We start from the raw sequence: 17870 nt of genomic DNA on the forward strand, positions 1-17870 counted from the left end.
TTTCCAGCTGAGGAAATCCTGTGTCTAGGGGCTTCAGGGCACATGGCAGAGTCCTCCATGGATATATGAAGTTAAGTTTGTACCAGGGTTTTCAAGAGCCCATTCCTGGGCTCCCCAGGAGGCTGCAAAGCCCAGGCTGCTGGTGCCGTCCAGGTGTCTCCTCAGCCATCCGTTTTCTCCTCACCCTGTGCCCACAGCAGAAGCCCATTAGCTTCACTAAAGGAGCTGAATTTCAGTTCTACCATCAGATGTGCACATGCTCTTGGGAGCGCTACTCTGCTACATAATTTCCCACAGTACTATGGTCCCAGGAGCTGGAGGGAGGGGGACTGCCAGGAGCAGTAATCTGGGTCTTTCCCCAGAGTCAAGTTTCCAAGGGGAGAGCATCTTTAACCACGCCTCTGTGCTGAACCCGCTTCACAGCCTGCCACGCTGCGCAGAACAAAGTTATGCATGAAGGTGGCAGCTGCTGACACCGCTCTGGCTCCATGTCGTGGCTCTCAGTAACGGGACACACCTGAACACACAGTGCCTCACCCTGGCATCTCCGGCAGAAGAGGGGTCACCCCCGGAGGAGATGCTGGAGCTGGACCTTGAAGAATGAGGAATAATAAATAAAAAGAAAGGAGAAGGCATTCCAGGGAGAGAAAAACATGTGCACAAGTACGGAGGCAAGGAAAACATTTTAACAGGAGAATCCATACCCAGAGATGGATAACAACATATTTCTCACATGAGTGAATGTCATATGTTTGACCTTGAACTCAGAGGACTCCTGAATCTTGGATCAAAACTGCAAAGAACATAGTGTGGATTTCTACGCCAACAAATACTGCTAAGAGAACTATGTTCCATGCTCAGCTGTGTGGGGCAAAGAAGAAAACCCAGTCTCCCAGGTTCCAAAGGCTGCCTCTTATCACAGTGGCTGGACTTGAACTCTGACCTGGCAGATCCTAAGTTAAATGCCAGCTTCAGCATTTACTGACCATGAGATTCGGGGAAAGCTACTGAACAATCCATTCCTTTTGCTCTGTGAACCCTTCAGAGTGGTTTTGAGGATGCTAAGGTGGTGGGTGGTTGGGGCGGAAGAAGGAGGTATTGTATGTAAAGGATGCAAACCAGGGTCTGGTCTGGCCACAGTGAGAATCTCGGAAAAAGAGCTCAGTCTTCATAGGCACAGTGGGCATTTGACTCTTGATTTTTGCTGGTCTGTTATCTTCACTTCCACCCCCTTCCCAGGGATCCTCAGAGCTTCATGGACACCATTGCTTTTCTCTGTAGGCTGAGACAGAGTCATACATCAAGTCCTCGGGTGGGACCTTGTGTCCCGGGCAGACTCAGAACTCACTGGTGTGTATGTAGATGCAAGGAGGTAGCCAAGGTGCAGCATCCAGCAAGAAGCAGGTGTGTGACACAAATGGTACAAAAATGACAATAAATAGAGGATCAGCCTGAGGCCCTGTTTCTGCAGAAACTGCTCTGAGTCTCTCTGTCTTCCTTTACCAAGACATTTAAGGAGAGAATCTGGAACTGACTACCTTGACAAGTAGTCCACTGGAGTCACTCATCTCCCTTGGCCAGCTCCCTCTGCCTACACAAGCATGAGAGCCGAGGACCCAGATCCTTTAAGTTTAGAAAACACTTCCCCAGATGACCTGGGAAAGAGGGGCCAACAGGCACCTTCTCAATCAGAATTGGCCAAGAATTGTCTGTGGTCTCAAGGCTTTGAAGTAAGTTTCCTTTAGACTCCATGTTCCTAGAGACTCAACTGGAAAGCCCTAGAGTCCAGCCTCCCTGGTGGAATGGGGGTCCTGAGAGAAGCTTGAGGTCAGGGATACTCATTTGATGGCCTGGGGGAAAGTGTGACCACTGAGTAAACACCCGCTGCAGAAGCCAACAATCCTGGAGCTGGGCTAGAAGAGTATCTGATCATGGGGTCATTGTGTTGAACCCTAGCGGTTCATGGATGAGAGACAAACTTCCTCACTCAAAGAGTTGTGGGGGATGCTGAACAAAAGCAACACAGAGCCAGCTGCTCAGAAGGATGAAGGAGTGCTGAGTGGGCACAGAGAAATGGGAGCAAAAATCCTTTGGTAGAAGTGGAGATGGCAGGACAGTCAAGGTGATTTGGTGGGAGCTCTGAGTTGGATGAAGTGAGGCCAGATGGATAAAGCCCTGGAATTCTACACCAAAGCTTGGTTTTTGCTCTAAAGAATAGCCACCGAAGGATATTAGACTCAAAGATGACATGACTGGCTTCTCTTGACAATCACAGGGCAAGAATTCGAGAGAAGGTACTGAAGGGACCAGTGATTTTGTGAAGTTCAAATCCCTGATTTTTAAGCTTGTTTATATGCACTCATGTGTTTACGGTACCTTTACATGGACTAATGTTACCTAGGATGAATGGTGGCCTCAAATGACCCCTCAACTCCATCCACAAAGTTCTTTTGGTGCTATATGCTCAGGCTTTGACTTCATTTTAACTCCTCATTCTGTTCTCCTATGATATCTCACAGATAGACATCCTTCTTCTGTCTTAAGAGTAAGTCCCTCTTGAGCCATGCCATATACCCATGGTAACCAGAAACCACCTACAGGACCAAAATCCACATTTACTGCCCTTACTGCCAGACTGGCAGGCTCATGATGTAGTTGGTTTCCTTAAAGGTAGTTAACAATGTCCAGCTACAAATGATTTAATGTAGCTTTCTTTGATGGTCATGTAATTACATTCCACCCCAATAGGATTCTTAGACAGACCCCACATCATAACTTTCATTTTAGGGAATAATGCACACACCCTTGTTTCTCTCCATCAGATTGGACACATATACATTTTTAATGAATGTGTTCTGAATTGAGCTGGTCTGGACCAAAATTAAAGGAAAGGAGATTACATGGCATTCTAAGCACCAAATTTTAGAGTCCTTTTCAGTGGAAATGGGAGCAAGAATATCTGTGAGAACTCTGAGAAGAATCAGAGAGCTCTGGCTGATGGGATGAGATGGCAATTCTCATGATAATTCTGATTGAAGGGAAGGAAGTGAAACCTTCTCTCATGGAGGAATTTCTGCTTCCTATCTTCTATTGTGTTTAGGTGGAATTAAATGAGGCATAGAAATGTATATGTTGCTTTGATAAATTTATCCTTTCCTGCAACTGTAAAATCTATAATTATTTCCCAGCCTAAAGGCCCCAGCAAGGGTGACTGACTCTGAATGTTATCCGTCCTCCCCTGGGCTCAGGAGTAGGGTATAAGGGACTGAAGAGGAAGCTGGACTTTGCAATCACAAAGTCCAGCAAGGGGGTGGGGGGGCACTCTGGGCTCAGACGCTTGCCAGCCAGCTGGCACTGTGTGTGGTTATTTAGGTACACTGATTCCAAGGCCAGCACAAAAGTTCAACACTCTCTTAACTCTTAAATTCATCAACCCTGTGACTGACATTTCCACTTGGCCTTTAATGGGGCTTCTCAAATTACTGACTTCTAAACCATCCCTTTGATCTTTACCCCACAGTTAATCCCTGTTACCCAGGTTTCCAGCTCTTAAGGGCAACACCACCCACCTTGTGTTCAGGCCAAACCCCAGGGTTTAATGTTTATCCTTCTCTTTCTTTCGTCCTTCCAATCAGTCTATCGTCTCCTTTAACATCCTGTTTTGTAATCATTTAAGTGAGGATAATATCTCCCTTCCTCAGATGATGTGAGGATTAGATATAATCTATATAAAGCACCAGGCACATAGGAAATGATCAAATGATATGCATTTTCAATACCGGGTTCTACTCACTGAATAAAAGCCCCCATTCTCCTGAATAGACACATAGGCTATGATTCTGTGCATTAAAAAAGTGAATTGGAAAAAGATGTATCCTAGAGTCTAGGTTTGGAGGAGATAAATGCTAAAGGCTTCAGGGTGAGCATCTAAGAGCCTGTGGGTAAGGCAGTGGTGCATTAAATGAGAGTGCTCTCATTTTAGTGTGCTCCAAAATGGCCCACTAATAAGCTATGATCATCACAGGTAAATGGAGATTTCACAAAAAGAAGAGGAAAAAAAAAAAGACAGGGAAATCAAATGTGCAATTAAATCAAAAGCCATTTGGCTGAAGTTATGCAATTTCAAGTTTGGGATCAGGCATTATGCCTATTTTCACCTCTGATAACTAATACATTAGTTTTCTGCTGTATGCAACTATTGTGGGGGGAAGAAAAACAAAACAAAATTCAATTCACCTGAGTGAATTGTCACTAGAGTATTGTGTCTGCTACACAAAGGCAGGAGATTGAAATGAAAGACGCCTGTTACTGAATTTTGAGAAAATGTGACTCTTCTCTGAGCCTTGAATACACAGTCGGATGGTCTGAAGAAGAGTCAGTGTTCTGCACACAACTTATGTCTTTGGCACCAAGGCACCTTCTCTTTAGGCAGGTCTGTACCCTGGCCCCACCCCTTTTTATACTTGCATTCAAGATCTTTAGTCTTTCCTATTGGTGGACGATAGATACAGATGTTCACCCAGAACAATTTGAAGAGTGTCCAGAGTCTCAAATAAGACATTTCCCCTCACTGTCCCAGCTCCTGGAAACACCCATGGTCGCTGACTTTAGGAAAAACAGAAACTGCCTCCTCTCGCGTAGGTCTCTGTTCAATGCCATGTCTGGTTGTCTGCTACCGTGTTTGCTTTAGTAAAGTCAATGCTCACCAAAGTATTCTGATACAGGAAAACAAAGGAAAAGGTCACCTCTTCTTTGGCCTTTCCCCCATGGCAAGGATGAAGTGAGCATTAGAAGGAACCATATCTGTGATAAGGGTGAAACCAGAGGGAGGAGGTGCAAGCTTCTATGGGAAGTGCCTCTCTTCACTGGAAGTTAAGCAGATGTGGACTTCAGTCTTTGCTTCTGGCAAGTCCAGTTCTCTGGTGTCCATAAAGTTGGGCTGAGGACATCTGCTCCTCTGGGAGCATAGGGTGGGGGATGGGCCAGGATGGAAGGAAGGATTGGCGGTCCAACACCTACAGAAACTCTCCACATTATGCATCAGGGACCACCTCTCCATAGAGAAGGTGAAAATGCAAAATACCTCCTTTCTCTTCGCCCTCCCCCTGTGCATCTAGAGTGAGTTGTGTAACCTGGGATGTGCCTGAATGGGATTGGGAGGTGGTGACACAAAGATCCAGGGACCAGGGACCACAGAGACTCTATTCTGGAAGTGGGTGACAATGGTGTTGGGGCCATGGTTAACACTCTGGGGACAGTGGTGGCAGGGCCTCCTCCCAGCTGGCTCTGTGGCCTGATTTTGGCATCATTCTGGGTGTCACCTGGTCTCCTCTGTTCTTGCCCCTTTCCCTCTACTTTCCATCTGTCCTTTTTCCCTCCCTCACTCCCTTCCTTCCTTTTACATTGTAAATATCTTCAACATGTCATAATGTATTGAGATAATATAAAATACACCTGGTTCACAACTGCCCAGCTTAGTAAAATCTTAGCATTGTATTGAGAAATAAAATATTATAGATAAATTTGAAGCCTCTGTGAATCCCTCTCTAATCTCGTTTCCTTTTCTGCCTTCCAGAGGTAAACTATTTTGCATGTGATCATTATTATGCAAAAATATAATTTTAGTATATAAAAGTTACTAACTAAATAAAATTCAATAAACTATATATATGTATGCTTATACATACACACAGGGCTTCCCTGGTGACTCAGTAGTAAAGAATTCACCTGCCAATGCAAGGTAACGCAGGTTTGATCCCTGGGTTGGAAAGATAAGATCCCCTGGAGAAGGAAATGGAAACCCATTCTAGTATTCTTTCCTGGGAAATCCCATGGACAGAGGAGCCTAGAAGGTTACAGTTCATGAGGTCACAAGGGGTCAGACACAACTTAAGTGATTAAATACTACCATACATACACATACACACATACACCATAATACATGCGTGATTTCTTGTCCACTCAACTTGGTAAATAGATATTCTGAGAAATGCTCTGGTTACCAAGAGAAATCACTAGACTGAGTAGATTGTACCCCCTAATGAGGGTAGACTTCATTAGGCCTTGAATAGGGGCCTAATCAATCAAAGGCCTAAATAGAACACAAAGGCTGAATAAAAGGGAGCTCTGCCTGTTCTGACTACATGAGTGGAGACATCAGTCTTCTCCTGGCCTTGGACTGGAACTAAAACCACTTGTCCTCCTTGTTCTCAGGCCTTCAGACATGGACCAGAAGCAAAAACAGTTCTCCTGGGTCTTCAGCTTGCCAACTGGAACTTCTTAGCCTCCACAATCACGTGAACTAATATCATAGACAGACAGACAGACAGATGACAGATAGATTCTATTCGTTCTGTTTCTCTGCAGAACCATGACTAACATAGATTTTGACACCAAAAGTGATTCCAGAGGAATAGAATTTTAAGGATTATTTTTTTTAGTGTCCATGGTATTTGTTAATTGCTTATTTATCAAGAGAAACTATTCCTTAGTCCAGATATTCATAGTTCATATTTTCACAGTACAAGAACAAAGCGAAAGTCACTCAGTCATGTCCGACTCTTTGCAGCCCCCATGGACTATGCAGTCCATGGAATTCTCCAGGCCAGAATACTGGAGTGGGAAGTTGTTCCCTTCTCCAAGGGATCTTACCAACCTAGGGATCAAACCCATATCTCCTTCATTACCAGCTGAGCCACCAGGGAAGTCCAAACAAGAACAAAGGTCAGTGACAAACTTCCATGGAACTCAACCCAAAGAAATTCTTTCTACTCCCAAGTCACTTTGCACTCTGAAACACACTTGCCTTCCTCATCTCCTCAAAATCTTTTATAGAATCATAATTTCTGCAGAAACATGCATATGCCTTCTTTCTTGGTTCAGCCACAGCAAATATAGAAAGTTGCATCTCCCAGGGAGACAATAAATGCCCCGACAATATGAAAATGATGGGACACAAGGCCACACCTCTGAGATTTTGTCCAAGAACTAGAAGCCATGATAGCTTTTCTTCTTGACAGCTCAACAATGATGTCCTTCCAGACTGACAGAGAAATAGACAAGGATGAGTTTCCTGAATTGGTTATGGGGTTTATGAAATTGGCTCTCTAATCTGACTAGATGTAAAAACACTAGTGACTCTAGCTCCAGTAGTAAAGAGACCACTGATAGTCCACAGCCATCCTGTGACAGTAGCAACAGACAAAGCATCAGCATTGCATCCTCCTCATCAACCACTTATAAAAAGCGCGGGCTGGATGACTGTGCATATGATACTTGCAAACATTTTTGGTAAAATGACAGATACAATGAAGCTAGCTGGTTGCTCCTCCTATCACTGGACAAAGTAGAGAAAGAGAAAGCTCCAGAGATGAGCTCAGAGAGTCAAATTCCCAGGTCAGGTGTATAAAAGAGAATCACTACTAATACAATCTGTAAAAGGGGAGGACAGACGACAGTCATGGACATGTCCAGTGGAAGCTCTAGGGTGCAGCAGAGGTGCAACGGAAGAGTGGTAGTGACAGCATGGGATGTATGATGAAAGCGACATGGCCATCCCAACACCGGGCAGGGATGTGTGAACTGCTGATCGGGGCTGGACCCAGCATCAAAGGGCTCTCCTCCCCCATGGTGTTTCTTTCTTATGACCAGCTTTATTTCTGATGAATAAGTGAAACAAAGTAAATAAAGCTCCCAGCACGGAGAGAATGGCATCCTTCCCTCCATTCCCCACCACCACCATCCCTGTGGCCGCCAGGAAGAAGAAATAGCGCTGGAGCAAAAAGGAGGATGAAGCATGTGGGGATGTGGGTGGGTCTGGGGCAAAGTCAGAAACACTCATCTTTGCTCCGAGGAGACAATCTGCTCCATGGAAGTGATAGCCTGCCTTTCAGGCAGGAAAAAAGAAAAAAATTTTGTTCAAATATTATTGTTATAAAGTAATACAGGCTTCGTGAAGAAAATGTTCAGAGGAAAGAAAAGGAAATTAGAGATAGAAAAATCATCCATAGACTCAACACCCAAAGACATTTACTGTTGCTAACATGTCAGGGTGTTTCTTTTCAGATAAAGAATGTAATTTTTAGGGATGTGAAATGCTGTCAATCAACAGAGAGCCGTGACCACAGGGGACACTAGGGAGAGGAGCAGTATATCCTGTTGCCAAGCTGCTGTCACATCCCTGGGCTGGGGGCAGCAGAGCTGGGGGCCCAGCAACTCCCAGCAAGCCCTGGGTAAGGCCTCTGATAAGCTCCAAGGAGTCTATGGCGATGCCTGGGGATGGTCATCCCTGGGGATGAGCCTTTTGCTCCATCTCATGTTTCTACCCAAACACTCTGCCGACCTGGGCCGCATCAAAGTTCAGTGTGTATGTGTGTGTGTGACACAACTCAGCTTCCCAGGACGGAAGCCAGGCATGGGGACAGGGCCCAGATGGCAGGAGTTGTGCTTATAAACAGCATGTGGGAGGTCCTGTCACCAGGGTGAGCCTTATCTCCGCCGGCCCGGCTCCCAGCCCTGCATCCTGGACGAGATCAGTAGCAGCCACGGCCTCTGGGAGTCGCCCAGAGCCAGCACCATCCCCACCCAGCCTACCCTGTCCCCAGCTGCCAGTCTCCCTGGAGGCAGGAAAGCCAGACACACGGGAGAGAGAGGGAGGGGTGCGCATAGGATTTGGGAAGGGGACGTTCGCTGTCGACCAGGCCACCATCACCTTGGCAGCATTTTTCCTGGTTCAAATGAGTGCCCCAAAATCTTGGATTTACTATCCCACATTAATGGGCCAGGAGAAGAGAGGCCCCAAATTTCCTCCTGGCTCCAGAGGGGGTAAACCACCTTTCTCTCCATGGAATTCCACTTAGGAGGGAACTGCTGGGGATGAAGACAGTGGTAGCAGGATCCCTGACAAAGTCTCTGTCTGGCTCTGGGTCTCAGTTTTTCATCTGAGAAAGGGGGAGAGGGAAGTCCCTTAAAGCATTATTGTCAAGGGTTTGATGGCTGCATCAAGGGTAAGGACATGCCCAGGATCTAGGTTTGGATCCTGTCTGCACTGTGAGAACTGAAGCCAAAGATCTCCCTCCCCAGGCATGCGATTTACAAACATAGGACAAGCATATCTACTTCACTAGAGCGACACATGGCAAGGAACCAGGGCTCTTGGTGGAAAGAAATATGGGTGCATCTGATCAAGGAACCACTTGTCCCTTTCAATGCAAAAGCTAAGCTGCACCTTAAGATGTTGGGGCTGTGACTCTGATGTCCACTTGCAAGGAGTTATAGGGGTGTCTGAAAGCCTTGACATTCAAGACCCATCTGAAGACCTTCACAGAGAGGAAAGCTAGGCTGGGCTGGGACCAGGCTGCCCCTGCTGGTGTGCTGGTCATGGCAGCACCATGAGCAGAATTTTCTAGCAGAAAGAGAATGTGAGCAACGCTTGTAAAGAACCTGCCTATCAATGCAGGAGACGCCAGAGACTCAGGTTTGACCCCTGGGTTGGAAAGATCCCCTGGAGAAGGAAATGGCAACCCACTCGAGCATTCTTGCCTGGAAAATCCTATAGACAGAGGAGCCCGATAGACTACAGTCCATGGGGTTGCAAAGAGTTGGATACAACTGAGTATGCACACAGGCATATGCAGTGTTTGTAATTTAAAATTTTCTGGTTGTTATTTTAAAACAAAAGTAAAAAGAAACAGGTGAAAGTACTGTTACTATAACCTATTTAACCCAATATATCCAAATATTATTTCAACACAGAATAAATATAAAAATATAATTGAGTTTTCTTTTTCCTTTTTTTCATCCTAAATTTTCAAAATCTGGAATGCTTTTACAATTGCAGGGTAACTCAATTCAGATGGTACATTTTTATTAGAAAGACCCAATCTATATCTAGATCTCATTTCTCTCTGGGGCCATATATTTAGTGACTTCTCAGAACTCAAAAGACCAGACCCACCATTTTGACTGCAAGGGACAGAATCGAAAACCAGTTATTCCCCTCTTTGCTGGCAGCATCCTTAGTCTTGGCCACCAGATCCCACTTTCAAATGTCTGCTTGTCCTTTGCCTCCTGTCCTGAACACCCTCCCCACTCCTCTCCACCTACTCAAAGCTCCCACAGGCTTCAGACTCACAGGTTACATCCTCTTTTTCTAAGCATCTTCTCCATTCACTTGGTCTTCACCTGCCTAGGATCCCTACCACATCCCCATGCATACCATTTATTCAGCCTGACTCCTATTTGAACCACTGCATTTCCCTTCCAGCTAAACTCAGTGGGATCTGGAACCTGTTTAGTGCTTTTAGCTATCTCCCCAGGCATCCCTGGTGCTTCACATCTTCGCCAACACCTCAAAAGTGTCTGACACCAGGCAGACACCCTTGTGAAATGTTAACTGAGACTCAGTCTCTGTTCCCAAGGGGATCATATTCCAGCTGAATGCCTTGCCCCTAAGAACACAGATATTAACAATAACTCACTGTGACAGCACTTGAGGGTTTAAAAAGCACTTCTGCATGGCAATTTGGTAATAATCCTCCAGGAGCAGTAATTCCTCAGGTCCCCTGAGAGACTGTCTCCACAGTCTACCTAAAGTCCCCTCCCTGCTCTTTCTCATACCATTAGTTTTTTGCTTCCAGAGCACTTAGCATGATTTTGCATTATTTTATTATTGTTTTGTCTGTCTCTCCTAAAACAGAAGTCCCATGAGGGCGGTTCAGTTCAGTTCAGTTCAGTCGCTCAGTCATGTCTGACTCTTCGTGATCCCATGAACTACAGCACACCAGGCCTCCCTGTCCATCACCAACTCCTGGAGTTTACCCAAACTCATGTCCGTTGAGTCAGTGATGCCATCCAACCATCTCATCCTCTGTTGGCCCCTTCTCCTCCTGCCCTCAATCTTTCCCAGCATCAGGATCTTTTCAGATGAGTGAACTCTTCACATCAGGTAGCCAAAGTATTGAAGTTTCAGCTTCAACATCAGTCCTTCCAATGAACACCCAGGACTGATCTCCTTTAGGATGGACTGGTTGGATCTCCTTGTGGTCCAAGGGACTCTCAAGAGTCTTCTCCAACACCACAGTTCAAAAGCATCAATTCTTCTGTGTTCAGCTTGGGGGCACCCAAACCTCTCTCTAGGAGCACTATGCTCCACCCATGGAAAGCACCCATACATTTGTAATGAAAGAATGAATGACAGAATGAATAAATTCATTCACATAAACCAAATGTAGTGCACAACTTTTTCTGCATCACTGCTCTCTAATTGTGAGTCATATTTGCCACTCATAATTTTCCAGGGGTTATATTTTTTAAATGTAAAAAAAAAAAGCAGATGAAATTAGCATTACTATATTATATAAAACCTAATAGATTCAAAATATTATTATTTAAACATACAATGAATATAACAGTATCACTGAGGCTTTTTAACCTTAGTTTTTTTCATCCTATGTTTTACAAATGAGAAGTATCTTTTACAATTACAGAACATTTCAATTCAGATGGTAAAAATGTTATTGGAAATACCTGATTTAGAACTTTAGAACCTGATTTAGAAATTTAGAATATTCTAAATTTCTATATTTAGAACTCATAAATGTAAAGCTGAAAAAAGACATTCACATACCCAAACACACTTAAAAGTTTTCCAATCGCCGAATCAAGAAATCATTGTTAGGGACTTCCCTGGTGGTCCTGTGGTTCAATGCAGGGGACACAGTTTTGATCTCTGGTCAGGGAACCAACAACAAAGAACAACGGGGAACTAAGATCCTACATGCCGTGGCGCAACTAAGCCTGTGTGGCAAAACTCCTGAGCCTTCAAGCAATGGAGCCCAGACGCCACAACTAGAGGGTCCGTGTGACACAATTACTGAGCCCATACCACACAGCTAGAGATGTCTGTGCAGAGGAAGATCCTGCATGATGCAACGAAGGCGGCACGTGCCACAGCTGAGACCCAACGCAACCAAACCAATAATTTATTTTAAAATTTAAATTAATTCAAATGAAATAACAAGGAAAAGTCAGTCCCTCTGTCTCATCAGCCACATTTCCAAAGGTCTGTGACTTCCCTTTAAGGGCCCTGGGGGTCGAGATAAAACTGTCAAGCATAAATCAGCCTGTACTGTTAACGGTACTCCTCATTCTCCAGTGACTGGTTTCCCATCGCACTCAGGGGGAAACATCCAAGTCATGACAAAGGTCCACCAGGTCTGCCTACCTGTCTGTCCTGCCTACCATTCCATTCTCAGCTCTTCCCTCCTCCTCACTGACTCCACTCTAGCCACCTTAGACTCTGCAGACCTACTCCCACTTGAAGTTCTCTGTCCCCACTTGCGCCTCTGCCTGCGATGCTCCCCGCTCCCCCAGCATCATCAAGTGCTAGTCCCTCACCTCCTCAGGTCTTTGTTCACATACCACCCTCTGCCTAGGTTCTAGCCTCGCCACTCTATTCTACAGTGATGACCCCACCCCCTGCTGACATTTGCCGTCCTTCTTCCCCAAATTGTTTCACTCCTGGGAAGTCAGCTACCACTATCTGACAAACTCTAAAGTCGACTTTTTTAAGAGGTTTCTTATCTCACCTCCTCCCCCAGTGGAGGTTAAGATTGTTTCTGTTTGTTCACTGCTAGATCCCCGCCCTGAGGATATCATTTGTTGGATGAATGAATAAACACGTATTTGTGTCACATGGTGATATTATCTTCATCTTAAAGATACAGAAACAGGATTCACGTGGTGAAATGATGAGCCCAAGGGCAAAGAAACCGGAACCAGTCAGAATAATCAGAATGCAAGTTTTATGCTAAGTTCCATATCATTCCCAGCTGCACACTACTTTTCTAAATTGCTTCTTGTCAGATACTTTCAGGAAAGGAATTAGAATCCCATAGACCATTCTAAAACTACAAATGCTTCAAACACCATGTCCATCAGCCAATAAAAATGACTATATGGTACTCACATGCGACCCCAGCCTATCCCCTGGGTTTTGAACACGCACTTCATGATCACGAAGCTAAAGTCTGGGATGTGCCGTATATGGGCTCACTCTTGCCCCTACTGGATGCTACCTGTCACAGGTGTGTGGGGGGAGGGCAACTCTCCAGCACCCTTCACCTCAACCAGGTGTGGCCCCAATCCTACATCTGTAGTCACACATTAGATCTGAATATATTTGTGTTAATTGCAAAGTTCTTTCTTGCTCTGAAGGCATGATCAAAAGACAGTTTAAGAGGAATTTACTAAATACTGGATGCCAGTTTGTTGTTGTTGTTTTTTTTAACACACATCATCAAAACTTTTAAAAAATTTTGATGTATACATGTTATCTGTTATTTACAGCATCATGTTACTTGCTGCTGTATAGCAAAGGGACTCAGTTATACATCACATATACATAAATACTTTTCCATATTCCTTTCCATTATGGTCTGTAGCAGGAGGTTGAATATGGTTCCCTGTGCTATACAGTAGAACCTTGTTGCTTATCCATCCTAAGTATAATATTTGGCCTCTGCTAATCCCAAACTCCCCACCCTTGCCATCCCTACCCACCTCCCCTTTGACAACCACAATTCTTTTTCCTGTGTCTGTGAATCTATTTCTGTTTTGTAGATATGTTCATTTGTGTCAGAGTTTAGATTCTACACATAAGTGATATCATGTGGTATTTGTCTTCTCTTTCTGACTTACTTCACTTACTATGATAATCTACAGGTCCATCCACATAGTTGCAAATGGCATTATTTCATTCTTTTTATGGCTGAGTAATATTCCATTGTGTATGTGTGTATACACACACACACACACACACACACGCGCGCGCACAGAACATCTTTATCCATTCATCTTTCATGGACATTTAGGTTGCTTCCATGTCCTGGCTATTGTAAATAGTACTACAGTGAACACTGCTGTGCATGCAACTTTTCAAATTATGGTTTTCTCTGGATATAGGCCCAGGAGTGAGGCTCCTGGATCATATGACAACTCTGTTTTTAGTTCTTGGAGGAAATTCCATACTGTTTCTCCCTAGTGGAGGCACCAATTTGCATTCCCACCAACGATGTAGGAGTAGGAGGGTTCCCTTTCCTCCATACTCTCCCCAGCACTTGGTATTTGTAGACTTTATAACGATTGTCATTCTGACTGGCGTGACTGTACATTTGATTTACATTTCTCTAATAATTAGTGGTGCTGAGTATCTTTCCATGTGCCTGTTGTCTATCTGTATGTCTTCTTCAGAGAAACGTCTCACATCATCAAATTTATCATCAAACCCCCTATAAGCCAGGTATTAATATTGGGCCCACTTGACAGACGAGGGAACTGAGGCTCTGAGAAGCAACTGGGCCATGGTCACACCATTAGTGAGGGACAGTGTCTAGATCTAAATCCAGGCCTATCTGTCTGCTATCTTGTCAGCAGCAAACTGCTTTAGCAACCCTGCAGGCTCATGGAAAACCATAATCAGCACATCTCTTGAAAACAAGATGGATTTAGTCCAATAAGTCAAGGTAAAACCCATTCATCTCCCAAATTATGTCACAAATTCATTTGCAAATATGGAGAATCTTGTAGCAATTACGTTGCCTCAAATTTGCTTAATGGAATGACAGCTCAGCAAAGCAGAAATGCAGCTCAAAGAACCTTTTTATTAACATTTTCCTCTCTATAAATCCACCAGTGCATCAAGTTAATGATAACAAATCATTAGTCAGAAAGCACATTCTTGAATCTGCATATTTAGGTTCTGACCTTGGGAAGCATAAAGTCTGGCACAGACTCATTGTCACAGCTTCCTTTCATATCAACTGTGACAAGCTGGGTGAGACTAATTCAGCCCAGACACTATGTTGACAATCATCTGTTTTTAAGAGACACACATATTTCATATTCTCAATGCACAATCGATCTGCTTAAGTATTACCGTTAATATTCACAACGTGGCCATGACAAAAGAGAAGCATGAGGATAAGGCCATCCGCATTTGAGCTTTTCAAGGAAAGAGAACTGAATGTTGCCTAGTCAAGACACTACTGGTAACACACAACAAGAACCCCTTTCAAACAAGCTGGAGTAGGAAAAAGGAAATTCGTCAGAATGGTACACTTATAACTCAAAGACAGGCACCAACAGAGCCAGGCTTCAGCTACCATTGAAAGGAGCATGTAAGACCAGTTAGCAACACAGGCCACCATCTCTCCCCATCTTGGCTTATCTCTAAGGAACATCTGAGCATCCACACTTCTGCTCCAGCTCTGCTCCCGTTATTCCCAGCTGTTCCCACACAGAATGGTCACCAGAGTTCTGGAGTCTATGTTTTCTGCAGCTTGCACAACATTCCAGCAACTGTCAAGTTTCAATTTTTAGAGAGTTAAATTGACTACGCCCAGTTTTGTTCACATAATTTTATGTGGTCCAAGGAGTTAGCATCCCAAAGACCATCTATGGCGTAAGATCAACATGAGAGACATGTTAGGACCATGGGTGAATTGGTACCTGAAAAGATACCTACTACAAACATTCCTGCTTTCAGGAAGTTCTGAGTCAACAGCATGTGTCTCAAAATTTGTTCTATTTTTCAGTGCTTATTTATTCAATAAACACTTAAGTGCTAAGGAGCCAGAAGGAAAGGCTAGCAGGCAGTTATAAGGCTGTGTAGAAGTTACTGTAACAGGAAAAATCATGGGATGATGTGAGGTGAACATATGATTCAGGCCAGGGTGGTGAGGCTGGGGTGAGTGTGGTGGGGTAGAGTGAGGATAGGATATTTCCCAGAGGAGGGAAGACTGACTTGAGATTTGAAGGATGAATAAAAATTAACTAGGCTACGAGAGAGAAGAGATTTGGGGTGCATGAAATGCAGATGCAAAAGCAATAACTTTTGCATCTTCAATAACTTTTGCAACTTCAAGTTCTCATAAGCAATAACTTGGAGAAAACGTAGGAATTTGAGTTGAAGAGATAAGCAGGGTCAGATCATGAAGAAGCTTGCATGTCAAATGAAGGAACTTGGAATTATTTCAAAAATTCTAAATCTTAACTCAATGAACCAAAGATAGCCTTCCAAGAAAGTAAGTTTAGTAAATGTTGCATTTTATATCACCCCTTTTGAAGAATCATGATTTGTATCAGCATACTGAATGCTCTGAGAAGTCCTATGAAACACACACACACACACACACACACACACACACACACAAATACGTGGAAAACTCTGTTTAACCCAGGATTTGCCAAATGTATTAAACTACAAATCTCATTCCTAGCCCATATTCTACAAAACGCTCATTAATCCAGTTTGAGAGACACTGCTTTGAGACAGTGGGGAGCCTTTTGGAGGGACTTTAAAAAAGCAGAGTAAAATGATTCGATTTGTGCTTTAGAAATGGCCTACTTCCTGCTACAGAGAATGGAATGGAGGTATGTAAGCCAAGATGCTGGGAGACTTGTTAGGGGAAGCTGTAATTATCCATGGGAGAGATGATGGGGACCTCAACTGAGGCAGTGGCAGTGGGGCTGCTGAGGCTGGGAACAGCTGTGGTTGCCTAAGATCCCAATACAAGTGGCTGTTCCATGGCAGGCTCCGTTTAGGAAGTTAAAAAATGAGCATGAGACTGAACTTTACTATGGGAGCCAATAATGGAAGCACTAGCAGGGGCAAGGCAATTACCAAGCGGGGACTGTAACAATCCAGCTTATAAAGGATCTGGCATTTTCTAAAGGACAATGCCCCCTCTGCCATGGAACTGTACCGTCTGCCCTCTAGGAAGGACTGCTCTGAGTCAGGATTGCTGGCCTGTGGTACAGATAGATCCAGTTCAACAAAGAACTTGTCTTCAAAAAGTGGAAGGCTATGGTGGGCAATCATAAGGGAATCTGAATGCCAAGAGATAAAATTTACCCCTTCCTCCTCATACCCATTTTAATTAAGCACCTACTATGTGCTAACTTTATCCTGGTATTTCAAAATTTTCACTTCTAGTGTATCAGTCATCTGCTGCTAGACAACAAGTCATCCCCAACTTTGTTGTTTTTGTTCAGCTGCTAAATTGTGTCCAGCTCTTTGCGACCCCGTGGACTGTAGCACACCAGGCTTCCCTGTCCTTCACTATCTACTGGAGTTTGCTCAAATTCATGCCCACTGAGTCAGTGATACCATCCAACCATCTCATCCTCTGTCGTCCACTTCTTCTCCTGCCCTCAATCTTTCCTAGCATCAAAGTCTTTTCCCCAAATTTAAGTGGCTTAGAACAACGAAAGTTTTACTAGTTTTCACAAATCTATGGGTTGGCTGGGCTCACTGGCTGTTTCCTTTACTCACTGGGTTTCAACAAGGGTCACTGTCATCTACATCTATGAGCTGGCGGTTGGTGATCACTGTGAGCTGGAAGTTCAACTGGGGCTCTTTGGCTTAGTTCTCTGAAAGCCTATCCTGTGGCTAGCTTGGGCTTCCTTATAACATGGTGGCTGGGTTTCAAGAGGACAAATCCCAGCTCACAGGTATTTATCAAGGTCTGATTTGTCATGCATGCCAATGGCACATTGGCCAAGGCAAGTCAGATGGCCAAGTCTAGTGTCCATGCGAGAGGAGTCTACATATGCTCATGAATAAGGTGAAATATTGAGGCCAACCATGTGGCAATATATCTCTTTATCTATCTACACTGTTGAAATATGAGATAAAGTCTGCTCAGAAATGAGTTCTCAAGAGACGCCAACACCAAATGCATACATGTATACCAACTGAGCTATCAGGGAAGCCCAATTTGTGAATAACTGATCCAAAAAAGCACAGATTTGGGAGTTAGAGGGACAAAGTTTGTTTCAAGCCTCCTTCACCTTTTTTTAGATGTGTGATC

The sequence above is a fragment of the Muntiacus reevesi genome, chromosome 2, assembly GCF_963930625.1.
Source record: "Muntiacus reevesi chromosome 2, mMunRee1.1, whole genome shotgun sequence".
NCBI lineage: Eukaryota > Metazoa > Chordata > Mammalia > Artiodactyla > Cervidae > Muntiacus > Muntiacus reevesi.